The 12,086-nt window shown below is 42.4% G+C and overlaps 1 protein-coding gene and 1 long non-coding RNA gene across 10 annotated transcripts in view; one reads left to right on the forward strand and one right to left on the reverse strand.

The window, feature by feature from the left end:
• Positions 1 to 12,086, forward strand: part of Fars2 (phenylalanyl-tRNA synthetase 2, mitochondrial) — a 448,933-nt gene that overhangs the window by 42,035 nt on the left and 394,812 nt on the right. The gene's annotated exons all lie outside the window — the stretch shown is intronic.
• Positions 7,762 to 12,086, reverse strand: part of LOC143273462 (uncharacterized) — a 56,623-nt gene continuing 52,298 nt past the window's right edge. Inside the window, exon 4 of the long non-coding RNA XR_013051568.1 lies at positions 7,762 to 7,984. This is a non-coding gene — a long non-coding RNA (uncharacterized LOC143273462). The remainder of the gene's footprint in view (positions 7,985 to 12,086) is intronic.

The following is a 12,086-nucleotide window of genomic DNA, read 5'->3' on the forward strand; positions in this document are numbered from 1 at the left end:
TCCAGTGTCATGCTCATACACAAAAGTTTTAAATTGGGGGGCATTTTTTACTTTGAAATGGAAGGATGTTCAGTCCATATTAGGATGGGGAGTGCATGGGTGACAATGTGAAATAATTTTGTTATTTGTCAAATGAACAAATATCATTCCAGTTTAGTTGATAGACCCACAAAAACAGGAAGTAATGTTAGGAGATTTCCATGGTCATCTCCTCCATGTCTGGTGTTCAGCTGAGCAAATAGCTGGATTTCAATGTGTCTCTTGCCCTCTGAGGGTTTACCAGCTCACTCTAAGCTGCGGGCCAAGTGCCCCTCTTTAGTCTTTTCTCAGTTATCAGTCACACCCCATCTTCCTTGTCACTTGCAGAGTCTGGGCATAGTCTTCCTTCCCATTTTGAGCTAATTTTTGTTTGGAACCTTTTGGCCCGACTGTGCATGGGTCCTTGGAGGAATGTACTCAGACTCCACCCGTACCTGTGTTGTTGAACAAGGGGTCTGGGTGACTAGGCCTGGAGACTGTGCTAGGAGGAAGGCTCGGCCTCAGCAGCTGAATGGGACTTCACACTAATGTCTCCTGGGCCTCTAGGTGCTGCTCATGCAGATCTGCTGTGGGCTGCATGGTAACCAGACTGTTCCGTGGAGAACTTGGATCATCCTGAAGTCACAGAATAGCAAAGACTCTTTCACTTTACTCATTATACGGATTGATGTGTGTTAATCTTGGTAGCTGTGGCCTAAGTACTCTAGGAGTTAAAGCAGTGAGTATCTGAGCAAGGCTTGAGTCCCAAGAGTCTGGTCTGTCAGCATTGGATGATTACTGATGCATAAGCAGAGTGTTTCAAAGTTCTACACTGTTAGTTTCCTAAATTGATACATATATTCCAGATTTTCATTTATTAAAAAACTCAGTTTCCTGTGATGGAGAGTCCAGAAGTGGTATTATGGGGTGGTGTGCTTGTGAGTTTTTGTATGTTTTTTTTTTGTCATTTTGACACAAACTATAGTCGTCTGGGAGGAGAGAATCTCAACTGGGGGAATATCTCCATCAGATATGCACTGTGGGCATATTTGTGGTTTATTTTCTTGATTAATAATTGATATGTGAGAGACCCATCCACTGGGGGTCGTTTCACCCCTGGGCAGGTAGTCCTGAGTTGTCTAAGAAAGCAGGCTGAGAAAACTTGGAAATGAGTAGTAACAATGTTCTCCCGTGGTCATTGCCTCTGCTTGAGCTTCTGCCCTGACAGTCTCCAGTGACCCACTGTGATTGGGACATCCAAGCCAGACAAACCCTTTCCTCCCCATGTATTTGGTCATAGTGTTCATTACAGAAATAGAAAGCAAATTAGAATATGAAGTGTGGGGAGTTTACCCACCAACTCCACAGCTCCCCAGAGTTTTCTTGAGTGCCAGCAGCAGGAAATATTAGATAGAAGGATTTATTGCGGAGAATCTTGCAGAGATAAACAGAAAATAGCCTATTGGAACCTATTCCAATGGGCCCGACTGTCTCTGCCCCAGGGTTTTTATAGAGACGCCAAGGGGTAGAGCAAAAGACCTCCTCCCCCAGCACAGCCAAGTGCAGACCATCTCAGACACCTGAACTTAGGCCCGTGGTCCTGATCATCCTCTATTTGGATCTGCTGGGTAAAGTCACGAGGAACCCGAGAATGGGCTCCCACAATGAAGTAAGAGAAGGAATATTTTTAAGGCTTCTTAAACATTCTGTCAGATTGCTTTTCTGAAGCTCAAACCAGTTTACAAGGCCATCACAGAGACATTTGTTTCCCCGATGGCCATCTAGAGTTAGGATTGCAGTCTCGAACAGAAGGAGAGTGATGTGTGTGTTATGTGTATGTGTAACTTACTAGTTTATCTGTTTATTGACTGAAGTCCTGATGCTACCAGGCATTATCCTTGTCATTCGGAATATACCATCATCTCATTAGCATATTAGCTGTAGAACAGTGCACAGATGTGGGAAAGAGCAAATTACAGATGTTTCCTGCTCTTCTGGAAAGTAGTCAATACAGGGCTCACAGAATGGCTCAATGAGTGGCCTGGAGAGATGGCTCAGTGGGTAAAAGTGTTGGGTATGAAGCTTGTCAACCTGTGTGGATTCCTGCATCCACATGGTGGAAAGGGAGAACCAACTGCCACTGGTTGTCTCCTGTCCTAGTCATCTTAGCACTTGAGTGCCTCCCATCCAATGAGTAAATAAGTATAATTTTTTTTTAAGTCAACATAGATGACTAACAAGTACACTCAGTTATAAGTACTAGGTTCCTATTGGTTGTCTACTTTTGGGACTACCTCATGACTTGCATGTGCAAGTAGTGCTCAGAGGGAATTGGTCCAGAAGGGGGAGGGCAGTGGAAAAACCTGGGCTTGTGCTCAGGAGGATGCCTAACCTGGGCTGCACATATTCCTTGTCTACCAGGTAAGGGCTCTGTATACTGTTTGACTGCTATGTGCAAGGCTGGCAGTTTGTTCTGAACTTGGTCAATTAAATTTTCTTCAGTTTATTATCTTTCTTGTTGGGTCATAAACATATGTCAATAGGGATTTTTATCTTTAAAATGATGAGTTTTATGCTGGTTTCCTAGAGTGTCTAGTGCATTGTTGTGGGTGATGTGTGTATAGTGACTTTGGTTCTCTTGAATGGATGAATTAAGGAAATGAGTATTTTGTTCTCTTCATCCTGATGGCACAAAGCCTTGGGATGAAGCAACAGATCCCATAGTTCCCATGCTCACGTGGGAAAGCACACTTCACTACAACATTTCTACAAAAGAATTTAGGACAGGTGTGTTTTTCTCATTTCTGGACCAAAACCTTTTGTGGTGGTTTGAATGAGAATGGCCCCTGTAGGCTCACATGTTTGATTTTTTTTTTTGTTTTGTTTTTGTTTTTGTTTTTCAAGACAAGGTTTCTCTATGTAGTCTTGACTGTCCTGGAACTCACTGTGTAGATCAGGCTGGCTTCCAACTCACAGAGATCTGCCTGCCTCTGTCTCCCAATTGCAGGGATTAAAGGCATGTGCCACCACTGCCCAGCAGGCTCACATATTTGAATGTTTCATCACCAGTTGTTGGAACTGTTTGGGAAGGATTAAGAGGTGTGATGTTGTTGGAGGAAGTGTGTCGCTCGGGATTGGCTTTGAGATTTCAAAAGCCAATGCCAGACGCAGTGTCTTTGTCTCTTCCTACAACTTGTGGATCAGATGTGAGCTGTTGGCTACTACCCTGGTACCATGCCCACCTGCCTGCCACTGTGCTCCCTACCATGATGTTCATGGACTAACCCCCTTAAAATGTAAGCAAGCACCCAGTTAAACTTTTCCTTTTATAAGTTGCCTTGGTCATGTTGTTTCATCACTACAGTAGAACAGTAATTATGACAGCTGTCTTGGTGCAGCTCAAGGAAGGAAGGATATATTTTAGTTTATGGTTTGAAGGGCTACAGTTGGTCATGGTGGGGAAGACACGGCAGCAGGAGTGTGAGGCCCTGATCACATTGTGTTCATGTCAGGAAGGATCGAGAGAGAGAGAGAGAGAGAGAGAGAGAGAGAGAGAGAGAGAGAGAGAGAGAGAGAGAGAGAGAGAGAGAGGTGCTTTGATCACTCCCTCCTTTTCATTCAGTCTCCTGTACATGAGATGGTGTTACCCACATTCAGGGTGAATTTACTCTTTCCATTAAACTTTTCTGGACACACCTGTATAGACACACTCAGAGATTTGTTTTCATGACTATTCTAAGTCTAATCAAGTTGATAGTGAAAATTAGCCTTTACCAAAGATGCTTGAATTGACCTCTTCCTCCTCTGGGTAGTCTTCCAAGACAACTGGTGGGACTGCCTTCTTCTGTGTGGCCTCAAGCACAGTAAGATTAATGTCTTTTCTGAAGCCACACAGGTGGTGGGTGACTGGGAACTCCAAGGAGGGACTCCTGATCCCCAGAGTAGCATCTCTTTGTGAACCTTGTAACTTGTGCCTCCTCCAGCATCTTTTGCAGATACACATTGAGCTTCAGTGTGGACCACACATGTTCCTTTGTCATGGAGCAGAAATATGTTTAGGATGACAGCTTCAATGGACTCTGCTAGAGAGTGTCCAGAGTGGCACAGACCTGGAGATTTGTACTGACTTCCAATAGATGGTGCAGGGTCACAATTCAGTTCTATATAGAGTTACAGGCAGTGTTATTTCTGAGTTTGTAAAACTTTTTTTTTTTTAAGGGAGAATGTGCAGTGATGAATATGACTGATGATTTGAATGTGTGTTTTTCACAATCATGATCCTAATAAAACTCTTTATTATGACCCACATGCCTCGAGAAGTAATGTAAGATTGTCAAGGGAGCATTGACTTGGGGCTTCTTGATTTCTCTTCTGACTGAAGCTCCGCTTCAATATTGTCTCTGCCATGCTTTAGTTTTCCTCCTTTCTTTCCATAACTCCTTGACCTGATGTATTGTGCATATTTAGTTGTGTAATTGAAATTCTGAATAGAAGCACATTAATAGGAAGCGAGTATTCATGATGAATGCCAAATGAAGAGACTTAGGAGACAAAGGAGAATTATCAGTGTACCAGTTTTTACCAGCCCATCTCTCGGCCTTGGGAGTTGAAGAATTTGTAGATACCAGAACTTACTCCTTCCATGGTGGTCTTAGGCCCCTGGGAATTGATGGTAACCTAGTCAGCTGTCAGTGGACACAGATGCTGTAGGATCAGGTTTGGAATTCATGGAGGTTTACATTTCAGAGGGCTTTTGCTACCTTTTTGTCACTTTGTCCTTGGTTTGATGGAAGAGCTTATTTTATGCAGAGTGTACAAGCCCCAGACCATGTCCATGGTGTCATACTCTCTGTGTCTGCATTTTCTCTCTGGGACAACTCACAGGTGATCCAGTTATTCCTACTCTGGACTAGCCAACAGCATCACCTTTCTCTGCTTGTATGACACTCACACTCTACTGTCTTCTGTGAACAACAGGCATTGTGGCTACTTGGACTAGAAGCTGCTTCGTAAACCCGTAGATGATGCCAAGTACCATGCACTTTGCAGCTTGGGTTCTGGAGCCCTGATGAGGGACAGCAGGGGCAGTGAGGGAATGAAGAAAAGACAGACACCTGCACAGTGAAGCTCCTATGTGGGGACTTGTGTGTGTTTATCAGTACAGCACCTGGGGAAGGACTTGCTGGTCTCAGTGGGAGGTCTCTGTAGGGAAGCCCTGCCAGGCTGTAAACATCTAGGAGCATAAAGCTAGTTTGCACATACTGATCAGTTATTTGTAGTGGATGAATGCTTTGCCATTTCTCTTTAGCCTGGGTCATATGGGTAACAGTTTTGTCATTTTCCCATGGGTCTCAGGTTTTGGACATGGCTAACTTCTGTGTCAACAATACATTCACTCAGGACTCCACTCAGTCATGGTTTCTTTTGCTCCCTATGGCCAACTTGTCACTTTTTATGGAATTGGATTTTGATCCTGTAACATAGGAATTCAGTGACAATTGTCAGGCCTGTGTCACTCTGGACCTTCTCTCTAGCCACTTCTTTTGAAGTCACTATCTCTGAACATATTCTACTTGGTGGTGAGAAAGGATAATAGTGATTATCCAGCAAAGCTCAAGTATGTATGTGTAGAGAAACTGGAGGCTCATTGCCCTCTTCTTGGTAGATGTTCTGCCACAGAGTACAGGTTTGATACTGTTTAGCTTTGCTTTGTCTTTAAGGGATTGAAATATTTTCAGAATGAAATAAATATTTAGAAAATGTGGGGGAAATGAAAGATGAATGAAAACTTACCAATCCTTTGCTGTGGGGTAACCTCCAGTTTTCTCTGGTCTCTAGCCCAGCATCAGTTTAGGTTCTTGTGTTCCCAAAAGTCAAGGCACAGTTTTAGATGACACAGAAGAGTGTTTAGTTAAATCAAGGAAGGGAATCAAGAACACACTCTTTAGAAAGAGTGGACAGAGCTGAGGAGCAGTGGTCCTACTTCCTGTGAATGTTACAGCTCTGTAGGGAAAGGCTTCCCCAGTGCGTGTGTTACAGCTCTGAGGGGAAAATTTCCCCAGTGTGTGTGTTACAGCTCTGAGGGGAAAATTTCCCCAGTGGAAGTGTTATAGTTCTGAGGGGAGAGGTCTCCCCTATACATGTGTATCCTGGCTGTTGGGAACAAGGAATTCTACAAAGTCACAGGGCACAACAAGACACAGGAGGGTGCTGCCTCTGCTCAGCGAGAAGCAGCAGGGAAATGAGCAGGAGGCAGGGGTATTAGGGTTTCTTATGGGAGGAGTTTTTTTTTTTTTTTTTTTTTTTTTCCCTTGAGACAGGGTTTCTCTGTATAGTTTTGGTGCCTGTCCTGGATCTTGCTCTGTAGACCAGGCTGGACTTGAACTCACCAGGCTCTGCCTCCTAAGTGTTGGGATTAAAGGCTTGCACAACTGCCACCTTGCTTTATGGGATGTAGCTGAAGTTTTCTCTGGTCCTGCCCAGCTCCACAGACCCCACAGCTGCTTATCAAAATAATCACTCAGAAGCTTATATTGATTAAAATTGCTCGGCCATTAGCTCAAGCTTATTATTGACTAGCTCTTACACTTAAATTAGCCCATAATTCTTATTTATGTTTAGCCACGTGTCTTGGTACCTTTTCTCAGTTCTGTCTTCACATCTTGCTTTCTCTGTGTCTGATTGGCAACTTCTGGCTCAGCCTTCCTCTTCTCAGAATTCTTGTCTGTTTATCCTGACTATACTTCCTGCCTGGCTACTGGGCAATCAACATTTTATTTATCAACTACTGGGAACAACCCATTCACAGCAGGCACAGCACCATCACTCATCACTGAGAGTTTTCCATGGTGATGGTGGTGGTGGTGGTGGTGGTGGAGGATGTGTTGGGGGAAGCAGGGGACACTGACTGACAAGGTCTGTGTGTTTATGGTGGAGACAAACCTAGGACCTTGGACTAGTCAGGTGTGTGTTCTGTCACTGACTCTTGGCTCCTCCCAACAGATCAGTCAAGTGTGCCATTACAGGGCCTTTTCTTTTCATTTCTGTACATTGCAACATAAACAGTCAATTTTAATGTTGTATAGTCAAAAATTTCTGCAAAATGATCTTTGTTAGCTGCTCTGCTGTTCAGTCATCAAGTATACTTATTATCTTGGCTTTGGAGTAAATGAGACTGTTCTTAGCTTTAGACTTGCCCAATTTTTGACCTTGGTTTAGTTAGCTGAGAAAGTTGTGTACCCATTTTTAATTATGAGCATAGAGGGTGGGTTAGAACAATTTGAAAGGATGGGAAGGAATGGTTTCTGTTTGGGTTTGTTTGACCTTGTTAAAATTGAGGTAGAAATAGTTATCCAGCTTGCTTTGCTTTGTAGCTGTACTGCACTTCTGATTCATTGTGGCATATCCATTGTGGTCCTATGTGAATTTACTCATTGTAGATGTGATTGGGGTTGTAATTTAGCTTAACTAGTTTTTCTTATGTTATAGAATCCTTTGAATGCTCATGGGTTTTATGATACAAATATTCATCTACAAACAACATTAAGAAACATAAAACTCCTTGACTTCTAATGAACTTTCTATATATCTACAGTTTTTAATACATGTAGGTAATTTTGAAAAAAGCAAATAACTTGGGACCATCCTCTGGAAGCAATTCAAATTATGAATAAAGCTTCAGTTTTTATGAATGTATCTTTAATTCAGAAGTATGGCAGCTTCATAATACATTCATTTATCCCCAGAAATTAAAGCATAACATTTTCAGTGAGCATTTCCCCTGGGCTTTGCTTACTATTAATTCATAATAAGTCTTGTAACTTACATTTGTGTGATATTTTCTGTTTCAGAAGACTTTTTCATACATTCTCATTTTAAGTTTCATGACAATTCTGAGAAATCGACTGGGAATTGCCTTTATTATCTGAGGCCTTATTGTTTGATACTTGGAGACAATATTGCCAACCTAGGAAAGACGTTAACAATGGTGTAGAATATTAGAGTAAGACAGCAGAAAAAGCAAAGGACTATCAAAGCTTCAAGCTTGTCTCTGTAGCCATGGGAAATGTGCTCATTGAGGAGGGTTTTGAAAAATAGGGTTATTTTCAGAACGCGCTAGAAAATGTGGAGCCTTCTGTTCTTGCCCTCTATTTTGTGCTCTTGTTCCCTGAAGAATTATCTCTCAGGTTTTCAAGGCCATGATTCCAAATATAAATTTCAAGAGGTCCAAATGGGGTTCAGATAACATTTAGTGTGGCCACTCTGCGCAAAAAGTACTGAAGTAGCTGCTGGAGAACCAGTGCCAGACAGTAGACCCTGTCTGTCCCTTGCTTAGGCTCTCAGCTGCTCACCAAGCTGCATGTGTTCTTGTTGCATAGGAGCCTGGGCCTTCAGAAGGGGCCCCATGGCATGAGCACCCTGGACGCCTTGTGTTCAGTGGTCTAATAGGGCAGTACAAGTTACTAGGAAGTACAGAACGGTGGCAATTGGCTAGGATTTGAGGATTCTGGAATGGGTGTGTGCCTATTTGAAATGTTATGGGAAGCAAGGCAAGCTGATCTGTAAAGAGCAGAGAACCAGTCACCCTGTTATGGTTTGAATTGGGTATGTCCCCACAGGCTCATCTTGTATATGTTTGTTCTTCCCTGAGAAAATTCATTTTGAAAGCTCTGGAATCTTTGGCAAGTGGGGCCTACCTGGGAATCAGGTCAATAGCGGCAGGCCTTTAGAGGTTTGCATTGGCCTCTGTTTCCTGGTCTGCAGTGATATGAAGAGCCCTCGCAGTATGCTCCTGTGGTTGTGAATTAAACTAGCCTAGCAAACCTTTACCCCAAGAGTGAAGTGAAACCCTTCGGAAACTCCGTGCTGCAAATGAATCTTTCTCTCACTTGTGGCAGACATTGTGGTCTCACCAATGTGAATGTAAGTTTTACATTTCAAAATAAGCTTCAGATGACAGTATATTCAAATGCCGCCTGCTTTTGTTGTTATAAACGCCCCTTGTCATCAGGTTGGGATCCACCAGAGTCTTTCAGCAGGAGACTGCCCCCAGCTAGCTCTAGTTTTCTTGATGCTTCCTCAATTCTTACTGGATTCTTTGCTCTCTACTCATCCATGAACATGCACTGGATTAAGTGAGAGCAGGGCCGGATTCTTCATTTTATCTGATTCCCAAGTCATGCTCACAATTTTTAGAGCAAAGACCTGCTTGAATTTCTATTTAATGTGTGTTTTCCTTGTTGATAACTTCGTTGGTTTTCTCGTGACTAGACATTTAGTTTTCCTTTTTAAAAATGTACTGTTTGAGAATTTCCTACACGAATAGAGTGTTTTGATAACCTCTTCCACGAGCTCCTCTTATATCTCTTCCTCCACCACTCTTATTCACAACTTCACATATTCTTCTTTCAAACTCACTGAGTTCACACGGTGCTGCCAGTAATTTTATTTAAAGAACCCTTTTGTAGGAATTGAGTTTTTCTGGGAGGTAGAATTTCCCAATCCTTAATGGAGGAGTAGGATTCTAGAAGGAGGGGATATCCTAAGCAAAACCCTTCAAAGAAGACAACATAAAAAAGTGTTGAAAAAGAAAAATGGGTTGTGTGGTAGGTTTTGTGGTGGAAATGGTAATAGGTGAATCTAGAGAAGGAGGCAATGGTGGGTGCGTGGCTCCCCAAGCTTGCGGAACATTTGAGTCCCTTGGAATGAAGAAAACAATGCAGATGCTTGTCTCTCTTCTCTGGGCATCTTTAGCTAATTGGTTTGGAGTACACCCTGAACACTGGGAATTATAAACACCTCCTAAATTTCATTGTTTGTCAATATGTGGCAATCTTCAAGCCAATTTATAAAGAATCTTATGCATTATACAAAGGTATTAGAGTTTATTTATAGAGCAATTTATGGAGTCAGAGGACCCCTGGAAGATTTCAGCCAGCAAGTTTTTGAAGCAGGAAGATTATGCTGATTGCTTTAGGAAAACACTTTAGAGAAGCTAAGTAAGTAATCTTCCGTGGGTTCTGGGAGTGGAGCTTGAAGCACCCAGTAGCTTTTTGTTCAGTATTCTTTGTGAATTAATTTTCCTTAAGTATTTTTTCTGCTGGAGCTGGATATGGTTCTCAGGCACAGATTCTGCCACGAGAGTGTTGAAGAAATATGTGCAGAGTATGGGGACACTGGTACATAGAACCTTTTAGCCTTAGGGTCAGCACACTTGTAAGTTTTGGTAGACAGTTTCTGGTGTTACTTCTTTAGGAAGATTCTGGTCCATATCTACTGATGAGGGTGGTAGTTGGCAGACTAGCTTCCTGATGTGCCCTGTCTCATGTAAGTCTGATCTAGAGAATAAATGTACATTTAGAATTGACTTACTTGGCCAGAACAGCTCTCTTCTCTTAAGTGCTTTTTAAATGAATGTTAATGTTAATTTATCTAAGTAGCTAATATTTTGATTTTTGGAAAGGTTAGGAATTTGATAAATGTGTAATGTGTGAAAGAATATTTTCTAATAAATATTTATTGAGAAGCTTTCTCATATTCTTGCATAGCAGTATAGCTCGTAAGTTTGAGTGAAATACTTTACCTGTCCTTAAGGATCAAAGATGGGAGTTGGAGTGTTCCTGAGTATAAATTAAAATCCTATAACTACTCAAATAGTAGGGAAATTCTGTTTGATTTGTTGAATGGCAGAGATAAGTATATCACTAGGGTGCTTAACCCACCCTGTGCCCTGGACAGAGAGCATGTCTCAGTTTATTTCAGATGCTTAAGCTACTGTTTAGAGTTCGGAAGTCCACGATTGAAGCATATAGTTTAGGTGATTCCTGAGGGCTCATTTCTCTTTGATGACACCTTCTTGTTTGTTCCCTCACATTCTGGAATAGGCAAGTTAGGTCTCTACTTCTCCCATAGACACTGGTCTCATTTATGATGTTCTGTGCCATGACCTAGCCATTTTCTAGAAGGCCCCACTGCCTAATGATATTATGCTAGGCATTTGGATTTCGGTTTGACACAAAGCCTGTAACAGCAGGTAGCCAGGTCTGTCCAGAGTCATCTCTTACCCAAATCTCGTGTGTACGAGTGAGCAAGGGTCACGTGGACATGAAGGGAATAAAAAGTGGGATGGCTTTCTTCTGCTTCCACAGAACCCTGTTTTTGAATCCCATGTACAAGGTGATCATTTCCCCATTTTCTCTCTTGTTACTATGTGTGTATATCCCAGGCTTAATTACATTGAGCTGATTGACTGCATTTGTCATGATACTAGGAGACTCAAAATCTTGTTTGTTCATCTGTTCTCATTTTATTTGCAGAAGTAGCCTTGTGGTATGTCCTGGATGTGTAGGAGTTGAACACAAGTAGAGGCAGGACTGAGTAGTGTTGATGAAAATCTTCTTGTGTTGTCTTTCCTTCTTATAGCATTGGTTAAGAACTGTTTCTTGTGTGAGGTGAAGAGTGGCCAGGTAGCTAAGGTGTGGTGCTATGCTATCTTGTATCTACTTCCTCTACATTTGCTTCATAATTTCAGTGTTGGAGCCCACGAAGGTTTCCTAGTGAGATCTGAGCTTACTTTACACAACAGGGCTGCATTAGGGGATGGCTTGACCACGTTCATGGCCACCAGGTGTCTGAGATGGTCTGTATTTGGCTGTGCTCGGGGAGGTCTTTTGCTCCACCACTTGGCATTCCTTTAAAAGCCCTTTAGTAGAGACTGAAAGGGCTTGTGGGTTTTGACCCAGGCCCTCCCATGGCTATTCTGCGTTTCTGTCTTCTCTCTCCTCTATATTTCTGTCTACATATTCCTTATTTCTCCCTGCTCAAGAGTACCTTGGGGGAAAAAGTGACAGGCCCCCTGCACTTCTGTATCTATTTATCTCATCCTTTCAAGTTACATTTACATCCACATAGAAAGCTGTTAGCTAATTGCCTAGGTTGGGAGCTTTTTGCTGTCTTTAACGTGAAATATAGTTGGCTCTCTGAACCTTAGCTGCCATCTGTAGCTAGAGTTATCCTGTCTTGCCCACAGTCAGGACAAATCTTTGTCACCCGCTGTGGTGGTATTGTGT

The sequence above is a fragment of the Peromyscus maniculatus genome, chromosome 5 (genome assembly GCF_049852395.1).
Source record: "Peromyscus maniculatus bairdii isolate BWxNUB_F1_BW_parent chromosome 5, HU_Pman_BW_mat_3.1, whole genome shotgun sequence".
In the NCBI taxonomy this organism is placed as follows: Eukaryota; Metazoa; Chordata; class Mammalia; order Rodentia; family Cricetidae; genus Peromyscus; species Peromyscus maniculatus.